At 34.4% G+C, this 12,419-nt stretch overlaps 1 pseudogene; it reads right to left on the bottom strand.

Moving 5' to 3' along the window:
• Positions 1-7,694: 7,694 nt before the first annotated feature.
• Positions 7,695-9,141, bottom strand: LOC102963155 (annotated as a pseudogene).
• Between the last annotated feature and the right edge of the window lie 3,278 nt (positions 9,142-12,419).

Below are 12,419 nucleotides of genomic sequence, written 5' to 3'. Positions count from 1 at the left end.
GTATTTCAAAGCTGTAAATACCAAGACAGTATGGTGCAGGCAGAAAATCAGACACATACATCAATGGAACAGAATAGAGAACCAAGAAATGGACCCAAAAATATATGGCCAACTAATCTGACAAATCACGAAAGGATATCCAATGGAAAAAATACAGGTGTCTTAAGCAAATGGTGTTGGGAAAACTGGACAATGACATGCAGAAGAATGAACCTGGACCACTTTATTACTCCATACACAAAATTAAACTCAAAATGGTTAAAAAACAAAAAACAAAAAACAAAAAACAAAAAACAAATGTACGACAGGAAGCCATCAAAATCCTAGAGAAAAAAACAGGCAACAAACTCTTTGACTTTGGATGCAGAAACTTTTTACTAAGACATGTCTCTGGAGGCAAGGGAAACAAAAGAAAAAATGGATGATTGGGACCTTATCAAGATAAATAGGTTCTGCACAGAGAAGGAAACAATCAGCTGCTGGAGTCCAGCTCCAGCAGGTCCAGGGGTTCCCTAAGGATGAACGGCATTGGTGAAAAAGTGAAAAAAAAATAAAACAAAAATAAAAATGGACACAGACAACAGCAGTGTGTTGAACTGGCTGCTTTATTATGGCAAACGTGGCATTATATTTGTTAGCAATTTCCTTGTAGCGTAAGTCATCTATGTTTTCTAACATTACCTAATTCTAAAAATGTTCCTATGTGTAATCACCCTTTAAGGAATAACATGGTTATTTTCTCATAACGTTCCCTCCTGCCCTATGCTTATTAATTAATTTCTTACATTATTTTCATTATTTATCTACATTTATCTATAATCTATAAAGCATTTGCTTTGCTGTTTTCATGAAAGGTGATCTATGTCTCAACACCTCAAGTAGAATAGTTACAGGGACATGACCTTTTAGTTGTTTCCCTGAACCATTTGTGGCTTGAGGAACAAAAGTATTCACCTCAGTTCAGGGTACCAGGAGGGGGCCAAGAGGGTTTTAGGAACCCAGGCTTTATACATTCTCAGAGATACAATGCACCTAGGAACCAATGAACCATTCTGTACTTTAACCGACTAGATTCAATCATCATCTGGAATGCCTCCTGGGGGCCAAGTGGGCCTAGGGGTGGAGTAACTTGTGCCCATAGATACACTCCTTTGTTGCCAGAGTGGAGCTTTCAAATCCATTTGTTCCCTCCTTGTCTGAGAAATACATGAAGCTATCCTTCCTTTACATAGAGAAGTCTTTTTAGGGGGTGGCAAGGGCTAAATGTAGGGCCGCACAATTTCCTTGCCAAACTTTATTTCTTTCCCAATGGTTCTTTTCCCAGGAGACCTGTCGAGGGCAATTCCCCAACAGACAATTCCCCAGGTACTTTATTAAGGTCAAATTATATAAAAGCAGGAGTACAAGAAGCTTCACTGTCGGTGGACCGCCCTGCAGTCCCAATCTGTCCACAGCCAGGATCCTGCTATCAGGCTGGTTGGATAGCTCGGCTTCTGGCAATCAGCAAAACTAAAAGGCAACCAACGGAATGGGAGAAGATATTTGCAAATGACATATCTAATAAAGGGTTAGTATACAAAATCTATAAAGAACTTATCAAACCCAACGCCCCCAAAAAACAATTAATCCAGTAAGAAATGGGAAAAAAACATGAATAGACACTTCTCCAAAGAAGACATCCAGATGGCTAACAAACACATGAAAAGATGCTCAACATTACTCATTATCAGGGATATGCAAATCAAAAGAACAATGAAATAACACTTCACACCTGTCAGAATGGCTAAAATTAACAACTCAGGCAACAACAGATGTTCCCAAGGATGCAGAGAAAGAGGAAACCTTTTGCACTGCTGGTGGGAATGCAAACTGGTACAGTCACTCTGGAAAACAGTATGGAAACTCAAAAATATTAAAAATAGAACTACCCTAGGATCCAACAATTGCACTAGTAGGTATTTATCCAAAAAATACAGGAGTGCTGGTCTGAAGGGGTACATACACTGCAATGTTTATAGCAGCACTATCAACAATAGCCAAAGTATGGAAAGAACCCAAATATCCATTGATTGATGAATGGATAACGAAGATGTGGCATATGCAATGGAATATTGTTTGGCAATCAAAAAGAATGAAATCTTGCCATTGCAACAATGTGGATGGAACTAGAGTGAATTATGCTTAGCAAAGTATGTCAGAACAAGACAAATATATGATTTCATTCTCATGTGGAATTTAAGAAACAAAACAGATGAGCATAGGTGAAAGTAAGCAAAAATAAGATAAAAACAGAGAGGGAGACAAGCCATAAGAAACTCTGAAATACAGAAAACAAACTGAGGGTTGCTGGCAGGGTATTGGCTGGGGGGATGGGCTAAATGAGCTATAGGCATTAAGGAGGGCACTTGTTGGGGTGAGCATTGGGTATTAATGTAAGTGATGAATCACTAAATTCTATTCGTGAAATAATTATTACGCTATATGTTAACTAACTTGGATTTAAATAAAAAATAAATTTTAAAAAAGTCAGGGAGCAATAAAATTTTTCACACAAACAAAAATTTAGGGAATTTGTTGTTAGTAGATTTTCCTTGCTAGAAATGTTGAAAGAAGTTCTTTGAAAGGAAAATAATATATGTCAGAAACTAGAATCTACATAAAGGAAGAGCATTGAAGGAATAAAAAATGAAAGCAAAGTAAAAATTTTCATTCTTCTTATACTTAAGTGATCTATCAGATAACCGTTTGTTCAAAATAACAACAGTCATATATTTTATTATGTTTCTTTATTTATCTATAATATATATATACACACTTGTGTATGCATATATATAAATGAATGAATGACATAAATTTTATAAGGGAATTAGAAAATAATTAGAATTGTATTGTTATTATAAGGTACTCATCCTACCCATGAAATGGTATAGTGTCACCTGAATTAGTTGTAAATGTATATTGCACTCTAAGGCAACCACTAAAAAAATAAAAAGAAACAAACAAAAAGAATTGATATGCTGAGAAAAGAAATTTAAATCATGTAAAATACTGAGTTAAAGCCACAAAATGCAGATAAAGTTAATGACAAAAATAGGAATAAAGAGCAAGTTCAACAAATAAAAACCCATAAAAACTTGTATTGTAACATATTCTGAGAGTATTCCACAAGACATGCAAATATTTCTAATAAATTTTAACTTGATAAATGAGTGATGTCTTACAATATGAAATATGTGACAATGAACATCACATGATCACAATTGAGCCAATGGTTCTTGCAATTCGCTTTGATATACAAGTGCTTTGGATTACTAGCATGTTTCCAGAAAAATTATGCTCTGTAGCCAAGGTTTTACTTTATATCAAGAATCATTTCAAATGTTAGTGGTCTAAAGCCACCAATAAAAAGACAAAGATTGTCAGAATGGATTAAAAAACACAACCAAAACTCTGTTTTCAACAAGAAAGTCACTTTTATATAAAGACACATGTAGGGGCGCCTGGGTGGCTCAGTCGGTTAGGCGTCCAACTTCAGCTCAGGTCACGATCTCACGGTCCGTGAGTTTGAGCCCCGCGTCGGGCTCTAGGCTGATGGCTCAGAGCCTGGAGACTGCTTCTGATTTTGTGTCTCCCTCTCTCTCTGTCCCTCCCCCATTCATGCTCTGTCTCTCTCTGTCTCAAAAATGAATAAAACGTTAATTTTTTTTTTAAAGACACATGTAGATTAAAAGTAAATGGATGGAGAAAAAATCCCATGCCAACACTAATAAAAAAAAAAAACAGGAATAGTTAACTTCAGAGACAGAAGATATCAAAATAAGAGAATTATCAGGGATAAAGAAAGACATTACAAAATGATAAGGGATATCAACAAAAGGATTCTAAAGTTTATATGTAGAGGCCCAAAATAGCCAACAAAAAATTTAGGGAGACAGAAGATATCAAAATAAGAGAATTATCAGGGATAAAGAAAGACATTACAAAATGATAAGGGATATCAACAAAAGGATTCTAAAGTTTATATGTAGAGGCCCAAAATAGCCAACAAAAAATTTAGGGAGACCAAAGCTGGAGGACTGATTCTACCTTACTTGAAGTCTCACTTATAAAGCTACAGTAATGAAGACAATGTTGAATTCAGGAAAGACTAGACAAATAGATCAGGGGAACAGATAGGCAGAATAGACCCAGAAATAGACCCTAATAAATAAAATTAACATATTTACCAAAAAAGAAAAAGCAATACAATGGAGCAAATATAGTCTTTTCAAAAAATAGTGTAGGACAAATGGACATCCACATGCAAAATTAATCTAGACACAGATCTTATGCTTTTCAACAAAATTAACTCAAAATGGATCATAGCCCTAAATGTAAAATGCAAAACCATAGAAATCCTAGAATATTACATAGAGAGAAACCTAGATGACCTTGGGTATGGTGATGATTTTTAGATACAAAACCAAAGACATGATCCATGAATGAAATAATTTATAAGCTGAACTTTATTAAAATTAAAGATTTCTCTGTGAGAGACAGGATCAAGAGAATGAGAAGACAATCTCATGCTGGAAAAAATATTTCCAGAAGACATTATCTAATAAAAATGTTTCAGGATAATGAACTCTTAAAACTCAACAACAACAAAAAATTAATTGGTCAAAGACCCTAACAATCACCCCACACAAAGAAGATATACAGGTGGGAAATAAGTGTATGAAAGATCCTCCACATCATATGCCACAAGGGAAATGAAAATTAAAACAATTAGATGACACTACAAATCTATTAGAATGAGCAAATCTGCAGCACTGATAACATCAAATGCTGGTGATAGTATGGGGCAGTAGAAACTCTCATACATTGTTGGTGGGGACAGCAGATTGTCAGGCCAATTTCAAAGACATTTTGACAGTTTCTTACAAAACTAAAGATATTCTTACCATGAATTCTAGCAAAAACACTCATGCCTTTGTATTTACCCAAAAGAGTTCAAAGTGTATGTTCACATGAAACTTTCACACAGATGTGTATAGAAGCTCTGCTCATAAATTCCAATACTTGGAAACAACCAAGATTTCCTTTGTTATGTAAGTGAATAAACAGTGGTGTATCAAGAGAATGGGTGTCTATTTATTATATTTATTTAGTGCTAAAAAAATGAGCGATCAAGACATAAAAATACATGGATGAATCTTAAATGTGTATTACTAAGTGGAAAGTCAATCTGAGAAGGCTACAAGTTCTGATTCCAATTATATGACATTCATTCTGGAAAAGGCAAAATTATGGAGACAATAAAAAGTTTAGCTGTTGCCTGCAATGGGGTATTAGGTGAGAAGAATTGAATAGGCACAGCACCGAGGGTTTTAACACAGTGAAAATATCTGTGTGATATTATAGTGATGGATATACACCATTATATATTTGTCAAAACCCATAGAATGTGAACACTAAGAGTAAACTGTGGACTTTAGGCGATTATGATGTGTCAAATTATGAAGTATAAATTTAATAAACAACAACAAAAAAAGTACCATTATGGGGAAAGGTGTTGACAATGGAGGAGACTATAGATGTGTGGGGACACAGGGTATATGGACAGTATATCTACATTTATTTCAATTTTATTGTAAACCTAAAATTGGTCTAAAAATAACATTAATAATTTAATACTAAGTAAAAAATAACCCAATGAAAGCAGGCAAAAGTGTGAACAGACACTTCACCCACAAAGACATATGAATGGTCAATTAAATACATTGAAAATATGCTCAAAATCATTAATTGTTAGGGAAATGTAAATTAAAACACAATGGAATACCACTACAAACTTACTAGAATGTCTGAAATTAAAAAGGTTAATCATATCAAGTATTGGAAAAAACGTGGAAGCAACCGAATTCTAATACACTGTAGGTGGTAAGGGAAAATGGTACACAAGACAGTTTGGAAATTTCTCAAAAAGTTAAGCATACAATTACCATATAATCCAGCCACTTAACTTCTTTACACTTAGTCAAGAAAAAAAAAAAGTATTTGCTCATTCATTTTTTATTTTAAATCTTTATTTTTTTTTTACTTTTTGTTTTTGGTTTTAAATTTTTAAAATCTCAAAACATACCTTTTTATTTATTTTAGCACACAAAATAATTTACTCATAAAAGTAACATCCATTTATAGAACTCTAATAAAATTTTTTCAAAATTTAAAAATAAATAGCACTCTTTTGCAATTCTGATTTTAAAGAGAAAACTTTTTGGCACATAACGTTCTATCAAAATAGAAAGCTGAATCACTTTGCTTTGCTTTTCACAACAGAAATAGGCATTCACGCTATCAGCCTTGGGAAATTGCTGACAAGAAGAATTCGCAGGAAAATAGCATCATCGGAAAAATGGGATCTGGTGCCATCTACTGAGTGACAATGGTAATGTGATCTTGGATATTAGCCATCAAGTTAGGTAACACACAACTGCAGTTACATGCAGCTGCACATGTACACATATGGTCAAGGCCTGAAAGTAACATGCAAAATGAAAACAAATGCTATGTTAGGACTGAGGAATGGATGGGTGTTTTTTCCCCCTTTAAATGCCATCCTAACTTTTAAAGAAAAAGAAACCATGCAGTGAAAAATAATTGCTGAACATGGGGAATACTGAATAAGGTAAGACTTTGATAAATTAAGCAAATGAAAAGTTCTATGATTAAGAAGGACTCAGGTAGGGTCTCTTCCTCATGGAGAGGGTGGTGGAAGGCAGTTACATCTTTGGGTATTTACACTAGGTCAAAATTAAGGATTTGTCTTTTTTATCTACTATTTACATTAAAAGCTGGTTTATTTGAGGAAATTATCAACCCAGACTGCCAATAAAGTCGCAATTAGGAACTATAATGATAATCAATGCCAATACTGATCATCTGGAGGCACCAGAAACCCTGAAGGGCTTTTCTGATTAGCAAAGAAAATTTTTGTTTTGTTGACTGCTCAAATAGACCTTCTCCATACCAAAAATAATGTGAGTTTGCCACAACAGCTGTGCCACAACCCTGACAGTCTTGGAAAGGTAGGATTCCTGCAACATTTTCATGGACTAGCAAGTTTATTTATTTATTTTTTTGGTAGCTTTTGAGAATGTTACTTTCTTATCCTGCCAGGATGCCCTGAGTACTAAGAAGATGCCTAAGACATGTTTGTGGTTGTTCCTTCACAATACTTCTCGTAATCCATAATTTGTTTCTTAGCCATCCCCTAAGAGGACAGGGGGCCTTGTCTATCCTGTTCATTACCATATACCCAGAAAATAATTATGTTTGGCACATGTAAATGCTAAATAAATGTCAGTTTGTTGGGTGAATAAATGAATGAATGAATAAATTTTGTACAGTCCAATTTACCTAGGGGGAAAAACAACCTGCACAAAATGAGGAAGACTATAATGGAAAGGAAGAAAAATAAGCAACAATCAATGGGGGAGAGGGTAGACCTGATGTAGACAAAAAAAATTGTAGACAAAATAATTGTCATCTTTCAACAACTGATGAGAGCTGTTTGAGATTCAAATTATCTGAAAGATTTTAACAAAGTTAATATGAAAACAAAAGTCTTCTCTGGAAGACTCATTTATAATAAATTAATGAAAACCCTGTTATTGCATCAAGATGTTATAGGAACCTAGTGTTTTGTTGTTTCAAGATGGAGAACACTCTGATAAATACACCAGGTGAATGTCTACAGCCCCATACAGGGAGCTCAGCACATTAAGGACTTTTTCTTGAATGGTGTCAACTTGCTCAGAAGGACAGTAATCATCCAGATTTGACATTGCAATTGTCACGAGAGTAGGTTTTGGTAAATTTTTCAGTAAAAAATATATGGACTGAATATTTCACAGAATATATACACATAATATTATACAGAATATATATCTGAATAATATACAGAACAATTTCTTGTTCTGTGATGATATGGTGAGGTAGTTCCAAATAATCACAGGTTAGACCAGCCTGGTGAACCATTTCATAGTCTGGTACTTCCATCCATTTTCTCAAACTCTATACAAGTGGAATTAGTGATTCTATTCCAGGGTTTGAAGCCCATTTCTGTACAGTTTCTTCATCATCACCATCACACAAATCAGCAAAAGAAGCTTCTAAATTTCTAACTGATGAATTCGAGTATCAACACAATCTACCAAATCTTCCTCTGTCAGGTTGGTATCAGGCTTTTTAAATTGGTACAACTCTTGTAAGATTTTGTATTTTTCCTGAGTGAACATTTCTTTGAAGGGATTCTTGACTGAAAAAAAAATCCAAGTAAATATCTAAAACAAATGCATCCCCTTTCTTCAAAATTTCCAGAATTTCCCCAGTGCTTACTGTTGTCTGGCATTCTTGGCTTTCAGAAAAGCATGGGCATGACTGCTCTAGGGAAGTTTGGCCCTTCTTCTGTGTCACTGTGTCCTTTTCCAATCCTTCTGAATAAGAGTCACAGTTAGTAGAGGCAGTGTTTTCTGCATCTTCCAGTGCTAGCTTTGGCTTCTTAGCAGAAGACACTGCATCATTTTCTTCTTGGCTGTTACACAGTTTGTAAGGTTTTACCATAATCACGTCCAATTGCAAAGGTTTTTGGTTCTCTAGCTGGTCTTCAGTTACATAAAGACCATCACTTAGTAATGATCTGTACTTGTAACCCTGATTGTTGCAGTAGAAGTGTCTCTGCCTACTAAAAAGTGATGTTTGCCCTCTCTTATTTGCTGAGCCCACGTGGGATGAAGCCATAGAACATGAGAAAAATGGCCAGCATTAACTGCAGACATAATCCAATTCTCAATATTTAATTCTTTTGAGGTACCATGCTTGTTTCAAGGAAAAGTGCTTGTGACTGAATTGAAAACGCCATTTTTTCCCAAAAAGTGTTTCCTTGTCAAACACAGTGTCAGGTGGCATATTCACAGGAATAAGGAGGTCTGGATGTGAATCGAAATGCACAAAACTTATATTACTGGGAGGAAGATGCTTTGAGCCATTGGCCCGGTATATATAAGGCGGGACCTCCTGGTGATCCTCCAGGACCTACACTGGGAGTTTGGAGTAGCGCCAGAGGCGAGCGCGCTCTCCCACAGGGTGTGTGCTCATGGTTTTCTTGCTTGTCAGCGTTGCCGCCAGCCGCAGTGGCGAGGCTAGGACTCAGCATTTGCTCGTTCTAAGACGCTTACATGAATATTGATAGCAGCTTTATTTATAATAGCCAAAGACGGAAAACAGCCCAGATACTTAACAGGTGAATGCATAAAAAATTATAGCATGTCATATTATAGTGCTTAGCAATAAAATTGAATGCTTTATTGATACACAGAAAAATTGGATAAATTTCAAAATAATTATGCTGAGTAAATGAGTATAGCCAAAAGAGGAGTATACATCATGATTATATTCATATAAAAATGGAAAATAATCTACAGTGACAGAAAGCATATTAGTAGGTGCTTGGGCATGGGAAGGGGGGAAGAGTCAGGAACAAGGGCTTACAATCAGACCTGAGGAAGCTTTCGTGTGATGGATGTGTTCATTATCATAATTACAGTGATGGTTTTGCAGATGCATACATTTGTGAAAACTTATCAAATTATGAAATATAAAATGTACTGTTAATTGTATGTCAATTGTAATTCTGTAATTTTTCTAAGAAAATGCACATGCAGAAAAAATATGTATTTAATCATTGGTACTAAAAAGTTAAATTTCATGACAGTCATTATCCAATCAATATTAGAGGATTTATTATGAATTAGTTTCAGCTAATGGTTATTGAGTGCTTACATTGTGCCAATGAATGGTCAGATATTTTAGAAGTGTTATGCCATTTAATCTTTATGATACTCTGATAAGGTAGATTTAGCCATTACTCCCATTTTATAGATTAGAAAATAAAGTTTAGGGAGCTTAAATAATTTGTCCAAGATCATACAGCCAGGAATTGGTGAATCTAAAATGCAAACAAAATTTTGTTTTGTTTTACTTTGCTTTGTTTCTGATTCCAAAAAACAATTAATTACCTTATCATACTGATTCTCTACACAATAATCCATTAGTTTGGAAGAAATCCAATACTAGTAATATGTATTTGTCCACTCACTCATATACCCTATTATTCATTATTGATGTCAATGTTATAGATGTTATAGATGTTTTTGACATATTGTCACATTTTACTGAATTAGCATGCTCTTCCCAAGGTCATTTCTGCCTAAATGCTCTACATAGCACTACCACTGTTTGTTCTTTACTGTCATCCGATGGTATATTTAGTGGTATTCTTCTACATACGATAGTGTTATTTATATAAAATTTTTACTTAAATATTTATTATTATAAAAGATCAACTAAGAGACATCAATGTAAAATATCCTGATTTTCTCAATAAATTCCATGGTATGTTGCAAAGTCACTAGAATACTGCCACTACAGAATGCTGTAGATTGATGTACTATAGGGACATTAACAAAGACTTGTCTACAAATTTACTTTCATATTCTTACTTGTTCTTTTACAAGGGCATACACACGCACACACACACACATACACACACACACAATCACACACAATGGAGTATTACTCAGCAATCAAAAAATGAAATCTTGGGGGCATGTGGGAGGCTCATTTGGTTAAATGTCTGACTCTTAATTTTGGCTCAGGTCATGATCCTGAGGTTTGTAAGAAGAGCCCCACATTGGATTCCACATGCTGACAGTATAGAGCCTGCTTGGGATTCTCTCTCTCTCCCTCTCTCTCTCTGCCCCTCTCCCACTCATGCTGCTCTCTTTCTCTCAAAATAAATAAATAAACTTAAAAAAGGAATGAAGTTTTGCCATTTGTCATGATGTGAATTTAGCTATAATGTATATGCTAAGTGAAATAAGTCAGAGAAAGACAAATACTATATGATGTCACTCATGTGGAATTTAAGAAACAAAACAGGTGAACATATAGGAAGGGTAGGGGAGAGAAGACAGGGAGAGAAACCACAAGAGACTCTTAATGATAGAGAACAAACAATGGGTTGACAGAGGTAGGTGGGTGGGTGATGGCTAGATGGATAATGGGTACTAAGGAATGCACTTGTGATGAGCACTGGGTGTTGTATATAAGTGATGAATCACTGAATTCTACTCCTGAAACCACTATTGCACTGTATATTAACTACATAATTTAAAATTTAAATACATACATACATATATGCATACATACATACATACATACATACATACATATGTTCTTTTCGGAAAAACCAACAGCATTTATATATGATTTGCCTACATTTGTAAAATATGCATATAATCCTTAAAAATAACCCTTAAAAACTTACAAAAATACTTTTATCCAATTTCTAATTCTAAAACTTTTGGTAAGACCACACGGTTCCAACTGGGATTCAGAAAATATGTTATAACACTGACTTGACATTTATCTTTCAGTAAATAATTTAAACTCTGGGAACTAATTTTCTTATCTATAGAATGATATTTATTTCATATTTAAAGATACTGTCAATTCTATGTTATAAAAAATCTTGTTTGAATGTAATAAATCTATTAAACATTATATTTTTCTCCATGATCTTTTTTCAAGCAAATATTTCATTTCTTCACAAATAAATGGAAGAGTATAGTGACAAGGAAATTGTGTGTATAAATTAAATTATTCTAAGAGTAAAACTGGAGAAAACAAAAATGCACTTATTCTCTAATATTTATAAAATGTGTCCTATATAGTATAATTCATGGAATATCTATTTTTACCATATGGATACAGAGACTGGTGTCCTTGAGGATATCATACTAATGGCTGTGTCCCCAATGCATGACACAATGTCTGGCATATTAAATAGAAGTATTTCATACATATTTGATGAATGGATGCATGATTCTGTAACCACACTGACCAAATTTGTACTGGCAACAAATGCAGCTAAACAGAGAGGAAATCCAATGCAGTAAATAAAATGAACATAAATGTCATTTTCAAAAAATATAGATCAGGAATAGTTTTGATTTGAGGGAAGTAAAAGTTATAAACACTAGAAAAATGTATACTAAAAAGATAGTCCCTGAATTATTTCAGCCCCTGACATTTTAGAGATTTTATGATCATTTTTATCTTGTTGCTGTCACTCCTTAGGAGCACCCAGACAATTATAATCTAAAATATAATAACTTACTAATGTTGAAAAAGATAGATTCTTAAACTCGACACCCGAAAAACAAATAACCCAGTGAAGAAATGGGCAGAAAACATGAATAGACACTTCTCTAAAGAAGACATCCGGATGGCTAACAGGCACATGAAAAGATGCTCAACGTTGCTCCTTATCAGGGAAATACAAATCAAAACCACACTCAGATATCACCTCACAC

Source organism: Panthera tigris, chromosome X, assembly GCF_018350195.1.
Source record: "Panthera tigris isolate Pti1 chromosome X, P.tigris_Pti1_mat1.1, whole genome shotgun sequence".
Taxonomy (NCBI): domain Eukaryota; kingdom Metazoa; phylum Chordata; class Mammalia; order Carnivora; family Felidae; genus Panthera; species Panthera tigris.
Note: the sequence above shows the minus strand (reverse complement) of the source record. Positions and strands in the feature narration are given on the sequence as shown.